Raw genomic sequence first — 23,330 nt, 5'->3', positions numbered from 1 at the left:
TCTGAAATCCCTTGTCAATAGCACTCAACACTTCATGTGAATAAAGAGCTTGTTGTGTTTCACAAGAACGATGTTTTCTAATCCCATGTTTAATGTGTGTCAATAGACCGTTTCCTTCAAGGTAATTCATAATGTTGAACACAATATATGTTCCAGAATCCTGCTGCATATCGACGTTAATGATGTGGGCCTGTAATTGTGTGGATTACTCGTACTACCTTTAATGAATATTGATTCGAACTGTGTAAGTTTCCAGTCTTTGGGTACGGATCTTTCGTCGAGCGAACGGTTGTAGATGATTGTTAACTATGGAGCTAATGTATCAGAATACTCTGGAAAGACTCTAATTGGTATGCAGTCTGGACCAGAAGACTTTCTTGTATTAAGTGATTTAAGTGGCTTCATTACTCTGAGGATATTTACTTCTATGTTACTCATGTTGGCAGCCGTTCTTGGTTCGAATGTCTAAATATTTAGTACCGCGTCTTTTGTGAAGAGATTTCGAAAGGATATGTTTAAGTAACTATGCTTTGGCACTATTGTCTGTATGTCTTTAGCTATCGCTCAGAGAAGGTACTGGTTGTTTTTTGCCGCTAACATACTTCACATACGACCAAAATCTCTTTGGATTGTGGCTGAGCGGTTCTAGGCGCTACAGTCTGGAACCGCGCGACCGCTACGGTCGCAGGTTCGAATCTTGCCTCGCGCATGGATGTGTGTGATAACCTTAGGTTAGTTATGTTTATGTAGTTCTAAGTTCTAGGGGACTAATGACCTCAGAAGTTAAGTCACGTAGGGCTCAAAGCCATTTGAACCACTTCTTCTCTTTGGATTTTCTGCCGGAATTGGAGAGAAACTTTTCTTGTGGAATCCATTATAAGCATCTCGCATTGAAGTCCGCTTGTGTAAAAGGTCGCCAATCATGGTGATTTTGGGGCTATTTAAAATTGGCTTGTTTGTTTTATGTTTCTGCAGCTGTGTTACGACCCGTTTTGTGTACCGAGGCGGATCAGCTCTGTCGTTCGTTAATTTATTTGATATTAATCTCTCAATTGCTGCCGATACTATTGCTTTGAATTTAAGCTACATCTGGTCTACACTTATATAATTCATTTGGAAGGAGTGGAGGTTGTTTCTCAGGAAGGCCTCAAGTGAAATTTCATCTACTTTTTTGAATAGGTGTATTTTTTGTTCATTTTTGGAGAATTTTGGGGTTACAAAATTCAATCTCGCTTGTTCGTTTTTTGTTTCTGGCGCTGTGTTATGACCCGTTTTGTGTACCGAGGCGGATCAGCTCTGTCGTTCGTTAATTTATTTGATATTAATCTCTCAATTGCTGCCGATACTATTGCATTGAATTCATCCTACATCTGGTCTACACTTATATAATTCATTTGGAAGGAGTGGAGGTTGTTTCTCAGGAAGGCCTCTAGTGAAATATCATCTACTTTTTCGAATAGGTGTATTTTTCGTTTATTTTTGGAGAATTTTGGTGTTACAATATTCAGTCTCTCTACGACAGCCCTGTGTTCACTAATGTATGTATCTGTTTTGATGCTCGTTATTGACTCAGGATCATTTGTTGCTAAGAGATCAAGTGTCTTTTCACAACCGCTTACTATTCGCGTCGGCTCGATAGAACGTTCAGAAAATGCGTTTAGTACAATTTAGGATGATGTTTTATGCGTCCTTCCGGAATTAAACATGTAGTTTCGTCAACATAAGTTAAAGTCACGACCAACTATAATCGTATGCGTCGGGTACGTGATTAAACTCAAGTTTTCTTTGAACCTTTCAGCAACTGCATCATCTGAACTGGAAGGTCGGTAAAATGGTCCAATTATTATTGTATTCCGGTTGCCAGCTATCACTCTTGCCCATACTAATTCACAGGAACTATCTACTTCAATTTCGTGACAAGATAAACTGCATCTAACAGCAACAAACACGCCACCGCCAACCGTGTTTAGCTTATCCTTTCGGAACGTTAGGTTCTTCGCAAAAGTTTCGGCCGAGCTTATCTCCAGCTTTAGCCAGCTTTCATCGCTTATAACGTTTAGATTATCAGTGCCTTCTATTAGCGCTTGGAGCTCTGGTACTTTCCCGACACAGCTACGGCAATTTATAACCGTTATACAGATGGTTCCTGTATCTACGTTCTTCCTGTGTTCGGCCTGCACCCTATGTGAGTGACAACCTTCTTGTGTTTTCCCGAGACCCTCTAACCTAAAAAACCTCCGAGTGCACGCCACACAGCCCCTGCTACCCGTGTAACCGCCTCCTGCACATAGTGGACACCTGACCTATTCAGTGGAACCAGAAACTCAACTACCCTTTGGCGCAAGTCGAGGAATCTGCAGCCTACACTGTCGCAGAACCACCTGAGCCTCTGAGTCAGACCCTCGACTCATCTCTGCGCCAGAGGCACGCAATTGGTCCTGGAAAGGCTAGTCTGCTCATGTAGATGTAGACACAGTCGCAGTTACAGTTTTTAAACTCTGTGAAACAAATTGTTCCACTCTTTCAGCTGTTGTAAGTAATTTCTTGTCACAGTGGATGGTTTGTATTATATTTATGCACATCTTATTTTCTGCTTTTTCCCAATTCCATTTTTGTAACTAGGACAACCTTTCATATTGTGACGAATTCGGTGGTGATGTGAAACGTCACGATGAAAGCTTTAGTACCGATACGTACAGAAAACTGAAACTCCGTGTTTGCAAAGGAAGAAAATCGGTTAAAGACAGATTGTACTTTTGAGGTTAACGTTTTTTCACCGTCGAACTACAACAGTACTTGTGTTTTATTTTCCCAACGTGCTGTTGGAACACTAACATCAAACAGAGGTAGACATAGATTCAATAAGTATATGTAAAAAACGCCTGGAAAACCTTCTGCTTTAACTTTAATGATTTCCATGTTAATATTGTACTAATTGTTTAGTTAAACAACGAATGGAAAATCATAACGTACATAAACTGTTTCTGACAAAAAATCGAAACTAAACATCCTACATATTTGACTTCAAATTGAATACAAAAATGTGTTACCTTGCTTACTTTCGAATGTGGATGATATAGTGATCCTCTCAACAGCATGTCTAAAAATTTCATGGGCAAGGAACATTTACACTTCTGCTACTTCTGTTTTTCTTTTACTTCATTTGACATTTTCATTATGTGTCTACGTTTGTTTATTTATACATTCGATAGTTCTGTCAATTCTAATTCGAAGGTTTTTGGGTGCTTTGTTGCTAAATATTTAATTCTGATAGCCGGCATTATAACATGTAGATATTTATAATGAATTCTGATTGGCGGTGTCTTCAATGTTACGTATGTGGAAGGAGTGTGTCGGTTTGCATAGGTAGTTACTTGTAACATGTCCTCACTCTTCTCAGGTTCTCCTCGAGCGTTCTATTCGGGCCATGCTCTTGACCGATCTCTGCTGCATATCTCCCTGCTCCGTCAAATCCAATACAGATGGCATCAAATACCACCTCAACAATCATGTGGATGTCTAGATCTATCTAACACTCCAGCCTAGGTGGACGAAAAGAAATGAGGTAATTTATATACTATACCACACATTTAGACACGATCGACCATTTTGTTTCAACTTTTCAGACGTGATAAATTTTGGGATTATATTAACTGAAGGATTAATCATGAAAAGCCTGGTGTACTCCGAAACATATTTTCAAAATCGGTCAAGAGACTGTGCTGAGTAACGGGCAATTTGCTAAATAGCTAACTACGTACAAGGGTTTCCCATTAGTTCCAACAGCCATAAAATACGGGCACACGAAAATTGTATACTACTAACACCTGGAGTCACAGCTGTCTGTATCTCAGCCACACTGTCTCAATGCTTAAAGCATGTAAGGAAGTGAAACAGTGTAAATTCATTTGGTGCAACACCAGAGCTGAAACGTGCTTGGTTCAACACCTCCCACCCAATCGAGGCACCTGATTCTGTATGACGTGAAATGTACTGTGTTGTTCTACATCTACAGGGATATTCTGAAAATCACATTTAAGTGCCTGGCAGAGGGTTCATCGAACCACCTTCACAATTCTCTTTTATTCTAATGTCGTATAGCGTGGAAGGAATGAACACGTATATCTTTCCGTACGAGCTCTGATTTCCCTTATTTTACCGTGGCGATCGTTCCTCCCTGTAGAGATCGGTCTCAACAAAACAGTTCCGCATTCGGAGGAGAAAGTCGGTGAATCGAATTCCGTGAGAAGATTCCGTCGCAACGAAAAACGCCTTACTATTAATGATTTCCAGCCCATATCCTGTATCATTTTTGTGACACTCTCTCCCACATTTCGCGATAATATCAAACGTTGTACTGTTCTTTGAACTTTTTCGATGTACCCCGTCAGTCCTATCTGGTAAAGATCCCACGACACGCAGCAGTATTCTAAAAGAGGACGGAAAAGCGTAGTGTAGGCAGTCTCCTTAGCAGGTCTGTTACATTTTCTAAGTGTCCTTCCAATAAAACGCAGTCCTTGATTAGCCTTCCCCACAACATTTTCTGTATGTTCCTTCCAATTTAAGTTGTTCGTAATTGTAATACCTACGTGTTTAGTTGAATTTACGGCTTTAACATTAGACTGATTTATCGTGTAACCGAAGTTTGAGTTCCTTTTAGCACTCATGTGGATGACTTCACACTTTTCGTTCATTAGGGTCAACTGCCGCTTTCCGCGCAATTCAGATATTTTTTTCTAAATCGATTTACAGTTTCTTTCTTATGATGACTTTATTAGTCGATAAACGACAGCGTCATCTGCAAACAACCTAGTACGGCTGCTCAGATTGTCTCCCAAATCGTTTATATAGATAAGAATTAGCAAAGTGCCTATAACACTACCTTGGGGAACGCCAGAAATCACTTCTGATTTACTCGATGACTTTCCGTCAATTAGTACAAACTGTTAATTCATACTGTTGGAACACAATACATGTTCTAAAATCCTGTTGCATATCGACGTTAACGATATGGGCCTGTAAATTAGTGGATTACTGCTATTACCTGTCTTACATTTTGGTGTGACCTGTGAAGTTTCCAGTCTTTAGGTACGGATCTATCGTCGAGCGAACGATTGTATATGATTGATAAGTACGGAGCTAATGCATCAGCATACCCCTAAAGGAACCTAATTGGTATACAGTCTGGGCCAGAAGACTTTCTTTTATTAAGTGATTAAAGTTGCTTCACAACTCCGAGGATATTCCCTTCTACGTTACTCATGTTGGCAGCTGTTCTCGATTCGAATTCTGGATTATTTACTTCGTCTTCTTTTGTGAAGGCATTTCGGAAGGCTGTGTTTAGCAAGCGTGCTTTGGCAGCACTGTCTTCGATAGTATCTCCATTGCTATCGCTCAGAGAAGGCATTGATTATTTTTTGCCGCTAACATACTTCACATACATCCAGAATCTCTTTGGAATTTCTGTCATGTTTCGAGAGAAAGTTTCGTTGTGGAAACTGTTATAGGCGTCACGCATTGAAGTCCGCGCTTCAGTAATAGATCGCCAGTCTTGGGGATTTTGCGTCCGTTTAAATACGGCATGTTTCTTTCGTTGTTTCTGCAACAGTGTTTTAACCCGTTTTCTGTACAAAGGTGGATCACCTCCGTCATGAGTTAGTTTATTTGGTATAATTCTGACGATAATATTTCTTTGAATTCAAGCCACATCTGGTCTACACCTATATTATTAATTTGGAATGAGTGGCGATTTTCTCTCAGAAAGGCTACAAGTGAACTTTATCACCTTTTTTGAATAGGTATATTTTTCGCTTAGTTTTCGAGGATTTGGACATTGCAATATTCAATCTCACTACGACAATCCTGTGTTCACTAATCCCTGAATCGATTTTGATGCTCGTTATTAACTCAGGATTATATGTTGCTAAGAGATCAAGTGTGTTTCCACAACGGTTTACTATTCGCGTGGGCTCATGAACTAACTGCTCGAAATAATTTTCGGATTTTGCGTTTAGCACAATTTCGGATCATATTTTATGCGTGCTTCGGAATTGAACATGTATTTTCGCAGTCACATCGAGAGTAAATTAAATTCACCACCAACTATTATCATATGAGTCGGGTAGGTGTTTGAAATCAAACTCAAGTTTTTTGTGAACCTTTCAGCAACTTTAACATTCGAATTGGGATCTCGGTAAAACGATCCAATTATTATTTTATTCCGGCTGCCAACTATGACTTCTGCCCATATTATCTCACAGGGAGTATCTACTTCTATTTCGCGTCGAGATAAACTACTTCCCACAGCAACAAGCATGCCTCCGCCGATCGTGTTTACCCTGTCCTTTCGCAACACCCTTAGGTTCTTCGCAAAGGTTTTGGCTGAGCTTACATCCGGCTTTAGTCAGCTTTCAGTGCCTATAACGATTTGAGCATCAGTGCTTTCTATTAGTGCTTGGAGCACTTTTACTTTCCCAACACAGCTACGACAAATCACAACTGTAACTGAAGCCCTTCTTGTGTTACCTCGAGACCCTTTAACGTATAAAACCGACCAGTCCACGCCACACAGTCCCTGCTAAACGTGTAGCCACCTCCTGCATATAGTGGACTTCTGACCAATTCAGCGGAACCCAAAAGCCAATCATCCTTTGGAGCAAGTCGAGGAATCTGCAGTCTACGCGGTCGTAGAACCGTCTGAGCCTCTGATTCAGACATTGCACTCGGCTCTGTCCCATAGGTCGGCAATCGGTCCTGTCGACTATGCGGCAAATCTCTTGCGATCCAAAGTGACACACATCATTGGTACCGACATGAGCAACTACCTGTACTTTTTCTGCACACTGTGCTCTTCACGGCATCCGAGAGGACCCTTTCGAACTCTCGAATGACCCCACCCAGTACGCACGCGAGTGCACATTGGTTTTCTTACCCTTCTTGTCAGCCAAGTCCTCAAGGGATCCCATTACGCGCCTAACGTGGGAGCTTACTACCACCAATAGCTCCACCCTCTACGATTGCCCGGAACTTGCAGTCTGAGTGGTTTCCGCTGATACAGGATAGGCGACAGCATCTGGCTCAGTGACAGTGTCAGGCACAGACAGCAGCCGTAATTTACTTGTCAGACAAACCGGGGAAGTCTTACGTGCGGCCGCCGGGGAAGTCCTTAGCCACCTGCTTCACCCCTGGGGCGACCTCCCACTCGACCATAGGGGAGGGGTCAGCCTCAGTGCGAGCAGTAACTGGATTAGCCACCGGTGAGGAACGATCGGAGGACTCTGACGTGCTGGACGTCCCTTGGATCCCCACGGCCAGCCCACAACAGTGTTACCCATCCACTGCAGTCTCAAGCTGTGTAACCGAAGACATCACAGCCTGAAGATGAGAGCGAAGTGTCACCAAATCGGCTCGCATCCTCACACTGCAATCGCAGTCCCTGTCCTTACTAAGGAACGTGGGAAACTAAACTATTAATATAAATGGACTACCGGCACGTGCAACGCACCTGTACTGTAGACCGTGACGAAAACGCACCAACTGTGTCTAGTAATACGCAGATATTCAGAAACCTAACTACCGAAGCACTCAGGTTAAACTAAATACTTGTAATATGTCACAAAATCGGATTACTTTCTGACGCAAATGAAAACGCGATAAGAGTGGCTACTAGATATTAAATTTACACGCAGAAACTCAAGAAACTAAAGTATTAAAGCACACAGATGATATAATAAATTAAATTTGCTCTTGGTTAGGAACTCGTAGATGTCACAGAAGCGGTTACTTCCCTGTTGCTTCGCTTCTTCTGCATTATCCTTCTGAGATCGCACTAACAATATCGATCAGCATTTGCAGCCTCCATTCACGACAGAAGCTCGATCAGTAGAAGACTCCTTAACGATCACAGACAGTGTCCGTTTATTTTTTTACATATATCCTTTTTTAATAAGAATTTATGTCTTAGAAGTGATACTCAGATACGAACCACTACGCTGCCTTAGCACAGGTTGTTGATTTGTTTGTAATTTGGCAAGGAGAACTTATTTGCCACCACCGTTGACTATATGAGCTACACAGTCACCCATCACCAGCCTGTTGTCTGACTGGCTTGAAGCAGCCTGCGGCCCATCACAGATTCCTCTACTGTGCCAACCTAATCATCTGGGACATTCTCAGTTGCCTGCTGGACTTATTCCAATCTCTGTTTCCCTCTACAGTTTCTACCCTCTAAAGTTCATTATTGAACCATGAAAGTTATTCCATTACGTATTAACAGATGTTCAATCATTCTGTTAGTATTCTCCATACATTCCTTTCCTCTCCGATTCTACGGAGAATCTCATCATTACTTAATTTTTCAGTCTACCTTACTTTCAACACCATTCTGTAGCACCACATCCCAAATTCTTCGGTTCTCTTCTGGCCGTTTTACCATAGTCCGTGTTTCACTACAATAGAATAATTTGCTCCAAACGTACATTCTTAGATATCTCTTCCTCAAATTAACGGGTATATTTGACAGTAGTAGACTTTTACTGGATACGAATGATCTCCTCTGTTTTTAATGTCCTCCTTTCTCCGCATAATTCCTAAAGTTCCTCTACTTTGTGAACCCCAATAGATTTTACGTTTCTCACTGTTCTCAGTGTTGCTACCTCTCATTATTTTCTTCTTCCTTCCGTTTACTCTCAGTCCATATTGTATACTCGTTAGACTATATAGCTAAATATACTCGTAAGAAACCTTGTAACAAACCATGGCTTACTAAGGGTATAAAAATATCTTGTAACCGGAAAAGGGAAATGTATCTGACAGCAAGAAAGAGTAGTGACCTAGAAACTATCAAAAATTATAAAAACTACTGTGTTATATTAAGAAAAGTTATTAAAAAATCCAGGAGAATGTGTATCATGTCTGAAATCAGCAACTCTGATAATAAAATTAAAACAATTTGGAATATTATTAAAAGAGAAACAGGTCAAGCAAGAGCAGAGGAAGACAGTATTACCATCAAATTGAATGAAAACTTTACGAACAAAAAGTCAGAATTTGAAAATATTTTTAATAATCATTTTCTAAATGTTGTGGATATAGTAGGATCCAGGTGTTCATTAGAAGATGCTACGCTGTTAATGGAAGAGGCTATACCTATGCAATTTGATACAATTGAAATCTCACCCACTTCTCCCTCTGAAATTAGGAAAATAATAAACTTGCTTAAAAGCAAAAACTCACATGGAATTGATGGCATTTCCAGCAAAATACTAAAAGCTTGTTCTCAACAGATAAGTAAGATTCTCAGCCACCTGTGTAATAGCTCTCTGGAACAGGCCATTTTCCCTGATAGACTGAAATATGCTATTGTTATACCTTTGCATAAAAAGGGGGATAGATCTGTTGTCAACAATTACAGTCCAATCTCCCTTCTAACAGCTTTATCCAAAATTTTTGAGAAAGTTATGTATTCAAGAGTAGGTTCACATATCTGTAAAAATGAAGTACTAACAAAATGTCAGTTCGGTTTCCAGAAAGGTTTTTCAACAGAAAATGCCATATATGCTTTCACCAGTCAAATTTTGAATGATCTGAATAACCGAACACCACCCATTGGGATTTTTTGTGATCTCTCAGGGGCTTTTGATTGTGTAAATCATGAAATTCTGCTAGACAAGCTCAAGTATTGTGGCACGAGTGGGACAGTGCACAAATGGTTTAATTCGTACCTGATTGGAAGAGTGCAGAAAGTCGAAATAAGTAGTTCTCGTAACATGCAAAGATCAGCACATCCCTCAAACTGGGGAACTATCAAGAATGGGGTTCCACAAGGGTCAGTATTGGGTCCTTTGTTGTTCTTGTTGTATATTAATGACTTGCCATTCTATATTCATGAAGAGGCAAAGTTAGTTCTCTTCGCTGATGATACAAGTATAGTAATCACACCTGAGAAACAAGAATTAACTGATGAAATTGTCAATACTGTCTTTCAGAAAATTACTAAGTGGTTCCCTGTAAACGGACTCTCACTGAATTTTGATAAGACACAGTACATACAGTTACGTACAGTGAATGGTATGATGCCATTAGTAAATATAGACCTTAATCAGAAGCATATAGCTAAGGTAGAATATTCCAAATTTTAAGGTATGTCCATTGATGAGAGATTAAATTGGAAGAAACACATTGATGATCTGCTGAAATGTTTGAGTTCAGCTACTTATGCAATAAGGGTCATTGCAAATTTTGATGATAAACATCTTAGTAAATTAGCTTACTACGCCTATTTTCACTCATTGCTTTCATACGGCATCATATTTTGGGGTAATTCATCACTGAGGAATAAAGTATTTATTGCACAAAAGCGTGTGATCAGAATAATAGCTGGAGTCCACCCAAGATCATCCGGCAGACATTTATTTAAGGATCTAGGGATATTCACAGTAGCTTCTCAGTATATATACTCTTTTATGAAATTTGTTATTTACAACCAAACCCAATTCAAAAGTAATAGCAGTGTGCATAACTACAATACTAGGAGAAAGGACGATCTTCACTATTCAAGATTAAATCTATCTTTGGCACAGAAAGGGGTGAATTATACTGGCACTAAAGTCTTTGGTCACTTACCAAATAGTATCAAAAGTCTGACAGATAACCAACAAGTATTTAAGAAGAAATTAAAAGAATTTCTTAATGACAACTCCTTCTACTCCATAGAGGAATTTTTATATATAAATTAAGAAAAAAAATTAAAAATTAAAAAATAAATAAAATAAAAAATAAAGAAAAACTAAATAACACAAAAAAATAAAGTTGTTATATTAACTTAAATATGTTGTTAAATTAACCTAATTATGTCATGTATTGGAAAATTCGACTCGTTCCACATCATTACGAAATATCGTATTCATGATCCATGGAACTAGTATTAATCTAATCTAATCTAATCTATTTATTCCGCTCACTGAGGAAAGCAATGTCATCAGCGAATCTAATCGTTACATGCTTGGTGAGCAGTCAGCCTGAGCGGAATATCTAAAGGACTGAGGGAATTTTTCCCAAACTTCTTTATGCTAATCTGTTTTACGATTTTGGTGTAACGTACTATAATGAAACAGTGGTTGGATCTAGACATTTGCGAACAGGATGTTACTCGATGTGACTCAGTGCACGATCGGTTCACGAGTGAAGGGTTGCTCTTATCAGGGGACGCCACCCCAAAGGCATTGCAGACCGTAGGACGCCTTAAGGTGGCCCTTTGATGGCCAACTGGAAAACTATTTTAAAGTTCATTGATCATCATTTAATTTCGACTGTGAGTTTAATAACTGCATTTCGTTGGAGCTGTTCTTATTATGTTCATTCTGACCGAAATTATTATTATCTATCGTTCAGTGCGGACGTGTTGTATTGTAAAACAAAAGCAGTTTCCACACTCCTAGTTTTTTTGAATATTTTAATAAATTAGGTGAAAGTATTATGACTTTTATTACAGTCCAGCATCTACCCCTCCACGTCATAGACCCCTAACATTTCAAAAATTTCATAATCTCCAAGACGTCGAGAATATAAATTACAAACTACTAATTACTTGTGTTGTTCAAATACTGTACGCGATTTCAGAGCCGACTTTCAGGTTTCAGTGAAAAGAGCGGTATATTTTGCTCGAACAAACCAACATATTTGTAAGTTAGCTGTGCATACCTACATATTTATGATTGTTTCACATTATTCAAATCATTTGTCATACTTAGTAAATATTTTTATCTGTTCGGCCAAACTTTTATCATACTATGTAAATATTTATATCTTTTCGGCCTGTTCTTATAATTTTTGCATATTTTGTAATTCAGTTAGACACGCTAAGTGAATTTGACCACTTACTACAGTGATCTTGTTTTGCATGTAGGACCTTTCTTGGCTATGTCAACACTTGTAGTGTTAAGTAACGAACTGTTTGACTGTTTTATCATCTAGATGTTCAGAGAGGTCCACCACAGAATACATAACTTGAGACATTGCTAGTTACTCTGTGTAGCTTCTTCGACTCTGCCTCTAGCACAAAAGAATATAAATAGACACTATTAATTCAGCGCAAGTGTAATTAGATTTAAGCAACTTTTGCAGTTTCATACTATAGTCTTAAAATAAAAAAACTAAACTTATAAATGTTTACTCATTGGCGATTAACTGTGTATTGGGAATTATATGTTGTTGTTGTGTTAAAGCAGATACTCCACATCGTTAGCAACTGACACATGAAGTCCTAATGAGTATTGTAAAATCAGAACAGTATCATGATTTAATATTTTGGAATGTAAATTTTGGTTACGTGGAGAGACATATCATTGACGTTCCGCGAAGAGGTGTGGAGTTTTTCGTTTTGCGTCCCTCGCATATTTTACTTAATGTTCAGAGGGTTGTCCCCAGTCTTCGCTTCTCTTATGGTGTAGGTATCTGAGCGAATATCATCTTTTCATCATTGCGTTTTCTTACTGTTACACAGCTACTTAATTTTCTGCTCATTCAGAATCAGAGAAATTTATTTAAATACATTGTTGAACAGAGCGCCTGTGAGAAGTTGTTAACACTAAGATAAAAGATCTTTGTGAGCTTTGACCAGTAGCTGTGCAACTAATGACCTCGACATTACGTGTGATTCGCTGTTGAATAAGGGCAGCCTATGTACTGATATTTGCGGCAATTCACGTATAACATTGTCGTGTGAGAACCACATCTAAAATGGTAACATTGCGAGATACTTCTCTCTGTGCAGACACATTTATAAAGGGAGATTCATGCAACCTTGGTCAACGCAGTAATTGGTATTTCAGTATCTGTTAAAGGAGAGCAGGATGAGAGTTAAGCCTAGTTAACACAGGAATATATAAAGTCAGTAGTTCAGCTTTGTTTCATTCATAAATTTAATGAATTATACAGTCCAAATATTTATACAATTTAGATATTTTTAATTCACATCGAGGCACATCTTTCTGGCGACGTGGCATCAGCAGGACTTCGTCGTCATCTGGTGTCCTTCTTGCCTCTTGGTGAGCGAGTGTAACCACCCATCATTCAACCGCACAACAGCCTTCACTCGGATTATCTTCACACAGGATCTCCGATGCACTATCTGGCGATGTGGCATCAAATCAACTCTTGATCTTCTTCTGACCTTCTTGCCTCACGAATATGTTTACTGCTTGGTAAGCCAGTGTCCCCACCCAAAATGCACTTATGCATCAGTTTTCACTCCGACATCCTTCACCCAGGACCTCCGATGCCAACTTTGGCGATGTGGCATCGGCGGGACTCACTCATTATCTGATGGCCTTCTTGTCTCATGAATATGTTTATTGGTAGGTGAGCTTGTGTCTCCACCCATAATGCAATAGCAGAGCAGTTTTCTGTCTGTCTTCATCCAGGACCTCCGATGCCATTTTTGGCGATTTGCATCGGCGGGACTCACTCGTCATGTGATTGGCATCATGTCTCATGAATATGTTTATTGGCTGGTGAACTTGCATCTCCAACCATAATAGCACAACCGTTTTTAATTTGACTTTCTACACGGAGGACCTCCGATGCCAACTTTGGCGATGTGGCATCGGCGGGACTCACTCGTTATCTGATGGGATTAATGTCTCATGAATATGTTTATTGGCGGGTGATCCAGTGTCTTCAGGCACCACGCCACTGTACAACAGTTTTCGCCTCAATCTTCTCCACCCAGCACCTCCAATACCCTCTCTGTGACTTGGTATCGGCGGGAGTTCCACGTCATCTGCCACTTTCTTCCCTCATGAATATGTTTATTGGTTGTGGAGCGAGTCTCTCGAGACTGCATGCAAACACACAATTTTCTTCACCCAGCACCTGTGACACCCTCTCTGGCGGCGTGGCATCGATTAAAGTATCCCGTCATCCACCCTCCTCCTTGAGTGATGAACATGGTTATTGGTTGATGGCCCAATGTCCCCCACTCAACATGTAAGAGCACAACAGTCTTTGCCCCCAATTTGTCCACCCAGCACTTCCAACAATTTATATAGTGACGAGGGATCAGCTGGAGTTCCTCGTCATCTGCCGCCATTGGAATACGTTTAGTGGGTAGTGAAGCGGTGAGCCCGGCCACCAAGTGGGCTCACAGCGGTCTTCGCCCCCACTTTCTCCGCCCAGCACCTCCGACACCCTCTGCGGCGGCGAGGGATCGGCGGGATGTCCTCGTCACACTCCATCACGGGCGGCTCATGGATCTCGGCGGTCGTCACAATTATCCAAGCATCATTGACCTGCACAGAAAATAATTCTTTTCGTTAATATACTTAGAACCTACATCACATAGCAAGAGTACAAATATTTTCTACGATGATTTTCTTCCGAAGCATGGACTGTTCTGTTTTTTGAGTGATAGGAAAAGAGAAAGACGATTCAAAACATACTCATGAGCAATGACTACCTCATTAATTGTGATACCTCAACCGTAAATAGCCTTGTGCAACTTTGTAGTTGTCTGAAAATGCAAATGTTGGATGAATTCTGCCTGTAGTTTGAGCATACCATTTGAATCTACTAGTAGTACGCAACGAATCTTGAGCAAAATATGAAAAGTTTCGGTATCAAATAACATAAGAAAATCACACGTCCTACTTTATTATCCCCTGGGAGATTTGGATATGTATTTCAGCTAATTACTAAAATCTGACTCAAACTTTTTGGGCTCGTTATTAGTGGAGCTATGATTTCAGTACATTTCATTAAAAATGGATAGCATTTGATGGGTGGACAAGAAGTGTCACGAAATTGTTGGTCTTGGAGTTTGCGCTGAAAATACAAGAAGTATGAACTAAGCTCGTCCCAAGGAGTATGCTAACTTGTGCACTAGATACCGATCTACAGATATATCACAATGATAAGAAATGTAAGATTCGCGAACTCAACGGTCCCGTCAATGTCCTAAGTAATACTACTTCGGATTTAGATAATTTAAAAGAACACCACCGTTTTGAAGATGGGCAACGTCAGTGGGCAGCAGTGTCTGAGCTTTAAATGGGACGGGACGGTGGTGGTGGTGACGGGGAAAGTTGAGTGGGGGTGCTTCATGATTCGCCAGTGTGTAATATCTGAGCTTCGTCTGGAATTTCGTCGTCCCCTATCCTGCCAGTAGTGTGTCACATCCACCCTTACTGAGAGCCGCAATGCTAGCTTACCTTCCCGATGACTTTGCCGCAGTCTACGTCAACAGCAGCAGGCGGTGGCCGGGTCTTCTCCGCCTGCGCTGCCAGCAACACCAACTCGTCCACGTCTGAGCGCAGCCGCCAACGCGCGGTGCTCATCCTCTGTGGGAGATTTGTTTCCACCGTGACAATTCATTCTTTTGTGGTTACTTGCGTTTTTTTCTACTCTTTATTTAAGTATAATGTTTCTTGTGTGTTTATTCACGTATAAAATAAAAGCTATTGCAATATTATCGTCATCAAATTTGGCAGCTTTGCAAATTACAGTTAATGTATCAAAAAACCTGCAATTTAGATGCTCATCGTTGGACTGGTTTTCGGATGGTAATAAGGTGAGAACATCGATACTATTTTACCTTGTGTCGAGATCGAAAATATGTTGTGAGTGGAATAGTGAATCAAGCGAATTAATCTGTAAATTAGTTCATCAAGTTAAAACGATTTGTTGCCAACTCTTGAAGTTTTGCATGTTACTAACAGCATTATACTTCTCATTCCTACCACTATATTGATGAAAATGTGCAGGTGTATATATGGGACTTCAGTAAGTTATATCGTGCAAAATATCTATTGTGTCCGAGTGTATTTGCATTTATGTGCAGATATGAACAGCAGTAGTGGTTATAGCAATTTGTTACGTAATGGGTGTATTGTCCTACTAAGTACAAAATACATACTCATAATTATTACTCTTTCTTCAATAAATCTCGACGATTCTCACCTCTGGCTTTCCAATTAAATCTTCATCTATCAAGTCTTCGAAAGACTCATCTTCTGACTCCGTCCTAAAACGGAGGCAGAACGCGCCCAAAAGCCTGCGGAACATCTGCGAAGGAAAATAAATAATCATTTCAACTATCGACCAGAGTTAAAACGTTAATATATTAGAATGACAGCGTGTCCACTTTTGGCAGCTGGGCTGTCATGAAGTTTGGAAATAGAACAAGTTGAGAATATGTAGATGAAACTACTGGAAACGTCTCCATTTCTGGCAATGAATGATTTTTTGCGAAATGTAAGTATTAGTTCACAAATAACTTATAAAGTCTTACTAATGTTTTTAGGTAGGAGAATGATAACACTCAGACTCATTCAATTTCAGTGACATTGGATGCACTTATTATGGTTAGTAGAAGAGAAACACAAACATCTTTCTGATTGATGTTAGATCATCACGTAAGAGTGATGGGTTTCACTGTTCATATAGTAACATTTTTTCAACATTACATGTGATGAAAAACAGAATGCTGTAAGTTACACATGTGGTACTTTTCTTGTTGGTTACTTCTATGTGCCCTTCCTCCATCTTCCCACACATTATTCACCTTACCAGTTTAATGCCACATCTGCATGAAAATAGGCTACCAGTCTTATTCTCGGAAACGGCGCCCAAAGAAAGGGAGCAAAAGTACCAAGCGTCCAACAACCAGTCCCACTCTTTATAACGAATGACAACCCCCGCCGCGGTGATTACCTTGTACTAAGGATGAGAAGGAATAGTTGATTGAGGTAGAGGTGAGTTTGAGTCACATCTGATTCATACGGCTGTATATGGGTTCAAATCATCATTAAGTCACAGTTATTAATTTATTTAGGGGCTTTAGATCAGCTTCATTAGGAGAAAAATGTACTCATTCATCTCAAAAGGAAGTGGTGTTTTGCTGTCTCATCTTTGTCCAGCTCTACCGCAGAATAGTTGGTGTCCACAGTTTGGCTTTCTGTTGTCTTGTGCTTCTGCTAATTAGTTGGTGACTTTCTGAAACAGTCACCATACTATAGGTCCAATAGCCGATCTCGCTTAAACTTCAATACTTCCTGAAGCTACCAAATAGCTCTGATCACATAATTTGTGAACGTAGAAGGAGACAGTGGAACAATACTAGTGACTCATACAATATTTCGGTTCTAGATTGCATGAGATGAATTCAAGTGTAGTAGCACGTGTCTTTCGATTTCTGAATTTACACTGTGGCTTGGTGAAACAACCTTCAATTGAAGTGAGACAGAGACCATGCGTTGCTCACATCGTCAGATTGATGGAACTCAACATGCTTCTCTTGAAACTGATTCTAAAAGTGTCTAGTTTTTACTCTAGACACTCATCCCTGCTTCCACTGACAGATACATGTGGTGCGCCTAAGGCTATAAAAAAGCTCTCAAACGGCTGTAACTCTGGGATTCATAAGAATATGTCTGCAAAATATACGTGCAAATGCAAGCAGATATTCGGTGTTGATCCTCACGTAAATCACAATAATGCCGAAATTGAAACAATGTCGAGAAAATATGAATATGAGAAATGAGAGTGAATGATGCGTACTCATTTTCTACGAAAAAAATCTGTAGCTATCTGTATTGGATGAGGAAACACTTAGATGACATTGTAAAGTGAAAGATAACGAAAAGTCTTGCACTAGGGCCATAACTTGTGTTTGCCGGGACTAACAGAGCGTTGCGTGTTCTACTGGCTGGCGAAAGTTCCACCGAAACGAAAGCCGCATCGAGTGATCGCCAAGAAAGCGTAGTAAGACCTCTAACGGTCTCGGTATACTAGTACGATAGGATCAGAAGCAGCACAGGAATGTTAGCCGAAGATTTTCTTTCTTGCAGAAAAATACCGTCGTTCAACAATTCTAAACAGGTACCGAAAATTTATGGTAAAATAGAAAATCGCTATGTTTAATTACGGATAAACGTGATAGTGCCTATAACAAAGATAAATAATCACATTCTCTGTGAACACAAGAATAGTTCTGAACATACCGAGCGCGTGTGGCCACATAGTAGTATAAATATTTAGGGTAGTACAAAAATAAAAATGCAATGTGACCGTATCTATATATCAGTATTAGGGAAGGCGAAAGCATGACTTTCGTTTCTTTGAAGTGCATCTATAAATGAAACTGCCTACAAGCCATTACTGGGTTACGGTATATGGTAGCAGTATTATTTCTGTGCAAAATGTCACTGGAAATCATGCGAATTCTGACACGCGCTGCTAGCATGGGCCAACTGAAGAATAGGATTTAACTCATCGGCTTTGCCCATCGACGTCATATTTTAATCATGGATATTAGTGTGTTTATTTTCGAACTGCTTACAATAAATCGATAATAATTAGTGGCAAGATGTCATAACCGTATATAAAATTAAATGAATATGTTATTAAGAAACAGATATTACGAATGCTTATTGTCGCTTGTGGTAATTTTAAATCATTTATGTACACATTTCGAGCTCCCTCGTTTTTGAAGAGTAGACACTTCTTCTTCGGTCAATTGCCGTTCAGTGAGTTTGACCACTGTGCGTGACACGTCGGGAATCGCCTTGTCTGTCTGCTTCCGGCATTGTTCAAACTTTACCATCTGTCTCGTTCAGTGCAGCGCTCTAATTCGTTCTGCTTGCTCGTGTGAGTGATGCTGTCGATCTTGTCCCAATCAGCTCGATGCATTGTGCTACTTAGTTGATAGAAAATGTCCAAAAGTTCAACATCCGTTCTTGCCAAGTCTCTCCGTGTTGTAAGAATTCGCTCACGAGGGAAAGATCGTTCCTTTCTCTCATAGATACGATGTGCTAGGGCGCTGGTGAATAGGCACTAACATTTAAAGAAAATAGAGTATAAAAATGCCAGTTATTTAGAGCGAAGGCCAGGAATAAACGGATCGAAACGTTTCCTTAGAAGAATCTACATCGACCATCAGAAAGATTCTCGCAGCTCTTTCTTCAGGAGAGGTCAAACTTGCATCTCATTGACTTTACATTCCTTCGCGGATGAGAGTAAAGGCCCCACAGAAGGATCAGTTATCAGGTGGGTATTCAAGGGTTCGGGGTCGTTCATAGAGAGCCATGAATCCCACCCTCCACTCCACCAAACAATATAGGTGTAGATGCAGCTGCAGATGTAGATGAGTAAAGCTCTGATGACGGAAGTCCTAGTCACTAACGATAGTCCAGTGAGAATAGATATTTAACTACAAATCAATTTTTAATATGCCACGCATCTTAAATCAGAAAAAAAACTATAAGTGTCCCTAGTTCCGTACAGAAGCTTAAGCCCTTACACATAATACAGCAAAACATTTGATTGTGAATTTTTGATAGCTATTAAAAATACTTGTAAGATTTAAAACTAAAAACGTGGACAGTGCTCAGTACATTAGAGAGTTCAAGAATTAATTACTTCTTGCATGAGTTCCTCGTTTTTCGTTTTAGATGTTACAAGTACGTTCATAGTTTTTCAGGACTATCTGTAATAAAATACGAACCTGCACGTGGATATGAAAAATTAATTTATACCTCTTACTCCGATTTAGAAACATAGTATATTAAAACTTGTTTTTCTTGGAAATAATTATTTCCTGCTTCTTTTCTTATGTGTGTCAAACTTTATCAACCTATTTCAAATTCCTTCATGAGAACGCAACAGTCACATGTGGTGTACCTGTGAAAGGCCACGGCCGATTTCCTTCCCCATCCTTCCCTAATCGTATAGGACCAATGACCTCACTGATTGGTCTTTTTCACCGAATCAACCAAATGCATTGTGGTATATTTCAGGTTCATTTTAGTTTCTCTTCACCAGAGTTTACCAGTTCATTAGTTCCTCTTATGTATATCCCGCGAGAAGCCCGTGAAATTAAAGAATTTCAGATATCCAGGCTCACATGGAGACTTACCTACAAAGACGAACAGGGAAAGAGGGGGCTGACAATTGTATCCAAAGTACCCACCGACATGAATCAGTCAAAAAACCGAGTTAAAATTTCACTCTCATCCACTTTTGAATTACGTTGTAACATATCTAATGTCCAACTCATCGGCATTAGGACTCATAGACAACGTACCTTTGGCCACACATCAGGCAAGGTAGGCACATAATTTTGCATTCTCATGATGTCCTGAACTGTGTTGAAAGTTTCAAGTCTCTACCTCATCGAAAAGTTAGTTACAATTAACTGCAATATGTGTATCCAACAGACAGATAACAAAACGACCTAACAGAAAATTAGAAGAAAGTGATGGTATTTCTGGCGATGTGATGTTAGAGAAAAATCCTCTAAAACGACGTATACAGCATAAGCACGCATTCAAACGATCAATAAGCTACTACATACATGTCAGATCAAGAACTGTAATCTGAAACTACCAAAAATGTGACAAATTAGTACTGTAGAGAAATTCGAACCCAAATGCGTGCCTGAGGGCGTGAAGGCTGTTGTAAGCTGAATAAATACCGCGCTGCGATAGTGTTCCTAGCAACAAATGTAACATCGAGTATGAAGTCCGCATTCTGCAACGAAATATGTGCTTGGATGGCTCGGCTCACAGCAGGGTTCTTCCGAAAGCCACAGGTGAGAGTGTAAAGTCAATGCTTTTTACACGGTTTCGGCTTCACTGGAAATTAGATTGCTGTCAAACTGCTATTGCGGATTGATATAAACGATACTGAAACATGCCCGAACCATATTTTCCTGTGTTGGTCTATTTTCTTATGGATTAAAACAGTTAGTAACTCATTCTTAATGTGTATATTTCTGGAATGATGTCTTCGGGTGCACACTTTAACACTATGGAGAAATCTCATTAACCAGATGATACCCAGTGCATATCCTCTGCGTGGGAAATTAGGTTTAAGATGCCTAGAGCGCCGTGGTTTCTACCTTGTCGTCGAAGCTTCATCGATATCTCTCTCATGGCTTGCATTTGTTGAGCATTTCTAATTGTTACACAGATAGCGTTAACTGTTAAGACCTTATTACTAATATCAATGTCGAAATTTCATCATATGATGACTTGCTTATAGTAGAGTACTAACACATTTCTCTCTGTTGGTCTTTTTGCCGTAGGTGATACTTTGTTTCCACGCCCTGAATAGGTCATCCCTGTAGAAGATGAAAAGATCCAGAGATAGGCTACATACTTCTGTAACTACTAGCGTTGTAGGTTTTTTGTACAAGTTACCTATATATTCGATTATAATTTCAGTCTCTATGTAAAGAGCTTTAAAAGACTTAATTAGATACGTTGGAAAGAACCTTTTTCCATAACATGCCACAGCTCGTGTCTACTGACTTCACAAAAGCTTTTTTATAATCTACAAACGTTATTGCGTCTCTTAAGTTAAATTCTTTTCCCTCCTCTACCAATTGCGTTGTTCTAAAATATATAATATGGCGGGATCGTCCTATTCTGAAGCGAGAATCCATTGTTAAATAAAATATTAAAAGGCTACTGGTGAATCTACCGGATTGCATGATCGTGGCCCGTGAAACTTTTTTTTCTGACTATCCGTCCAGAGTTGTGTTGGACAAATACTGAGATAATGCTATTTCCACTCAGACTTGTCGAGTGACCGCTTGCATCTGCACGACTCACCTGAACCAGGAGCACCTCCTGAAGGTGTCCACGCCAGCTCTGACCGAAGCGTGAAGAACAAAAATGTTTTTTTGACTGCAGTCATGCAAAATAGAAGATTCAGAAGCAGCTAAGCCGAACGGTCGTGGAAGCCTGCATTGGATGATAAAAATTTTGAATGCTCCGTTTATTCTAATTACACAACACATGCACAACGAGTCAATTGATAGCATTAACATCGCAGAAGAAGTGAATACCTAAATTGATTTGTAGGAATGGGGACAGGGGGTTGTATGTGCAGGCAACTCATATCAGCTCTGCCGTGAAGTGTGGAACGGCTTAGTGATTTTACGAGACACGCCACTAGTCAGCTCCCAATAAAAGTTTCGCTTTTCTTCAAACTGATACCGAAACAATTATGTTTGACCGTTTGTTGATACAAGATGCTAATTTCTCTCTTGGGAGGAAAATTGGCCTCCTTTTCTGCAGCTGGGTATGTCCATGTTCCAGAACCAGCAAAAGCAAAATGTGTACGTATATCGACAGCTGGTAAGTCGTATACAATAAAATATAATATGTTTGTAATCCACACTTATGCAGTATGCAACGTGGTACTTTACGCTAATATAAATCAGAACAACGCCTGCTCATGGCCATTAAATCCGGTTGATAAAATAAGTAAAAAAAAATCGTGCAAATTTTTGTAATGCAGAAAATCCAGTTGGGTACATCATTTACCGAAACGGTGTACGACAATTTTGTGAGACAACTCTCTCACAGTGATCATCAACTCGGATATCAGGAAAGGATGTATTGTCGGTAAAATATATGTGTTACAATTAAACAATTAAAAATGGATGGATCCTACCGATTTGAAATGTTAGGCCACAATGCACTACAGTAGCAGTTTACAGGACATTAGTGTGGCTAGGGGAAGGCCGAGCACTTACGGTCCCGCCGGTTTTTTCTGTTCTTATATTTAAGGACGGGTCCCGACAAGTAATTCAGATATCTAGCTGACAAGCTTGTCTCGTCAAGAAGAAGCACTTAGCACAAAGAATAACTCAACGAAAATCACGCAAGCACAGACAATATGTTTACGCAGCACGACTAAAAATCGCAATACTTCTACGCAACTGTCCTTACCATGTCTTGCGATATCACATTCTTGAAAAATACGCCTGGTACCTAAATTAATGACCAATGGCCTCTTCCGACTATTTCACAGCGCTTCCCAATACGTGGTTGGCCTGTCATCTTCAGAAATTACCATACAACTGCGATGCAAAAGCAGAAGTTCCATACAAAAGGAGGTTAGTATTCAATATAAAATTTCACTTTGAGATTTACTGATTACCTATTATAAAGGAATAGTTTCTGGCGATGTCTCGAAATGAAGCCATGCTCTGACAGAAGCCGTTATGTCTGAGAGCAGGCTCCACGCAGGTGCCAACAGAATGGTGTAATACGTTTCCTTTAAAGGCAAGCAGTCGACACACACCCATACACATACTTTTTCGATGAGTACAGTACGACTGTTCGGCCAGAGCGGTACCTCAGATCATGTTTTAGTGAGTTCTAAAATGACGGTGATGCCTACTTATGGATACATATGGATCCGAAACATACACATCTTGTGAATCTTGAATAACAATGAACTTCTAGCTGCACGAAAAACTTTGCATCAGACATTTGCTAAGACGTTCAGAGATTTATTTGCCGACACACCGAGTGGGTCAGGGG

The sequence above is a fragment of the Schistocerca americana genome, chromosome 6 (genome assembly GCF_021461395.2).
Source record: "Schistocerca americana isolate TAMUIC-IGC-003095 chromosome 6, iqSchAmer2.1, whole genome shotgun sequence".
NCBI lineage: Eukaryota > Metazoa > Arthropoda > Insecta > Orthoptera > Acrididae > Schistocerca > Schistocerca americana.
The sequence above is the reverse complement of the archived record's forward strand: the minus strand, read 5'-3'. Positions refer to the sequence as shown.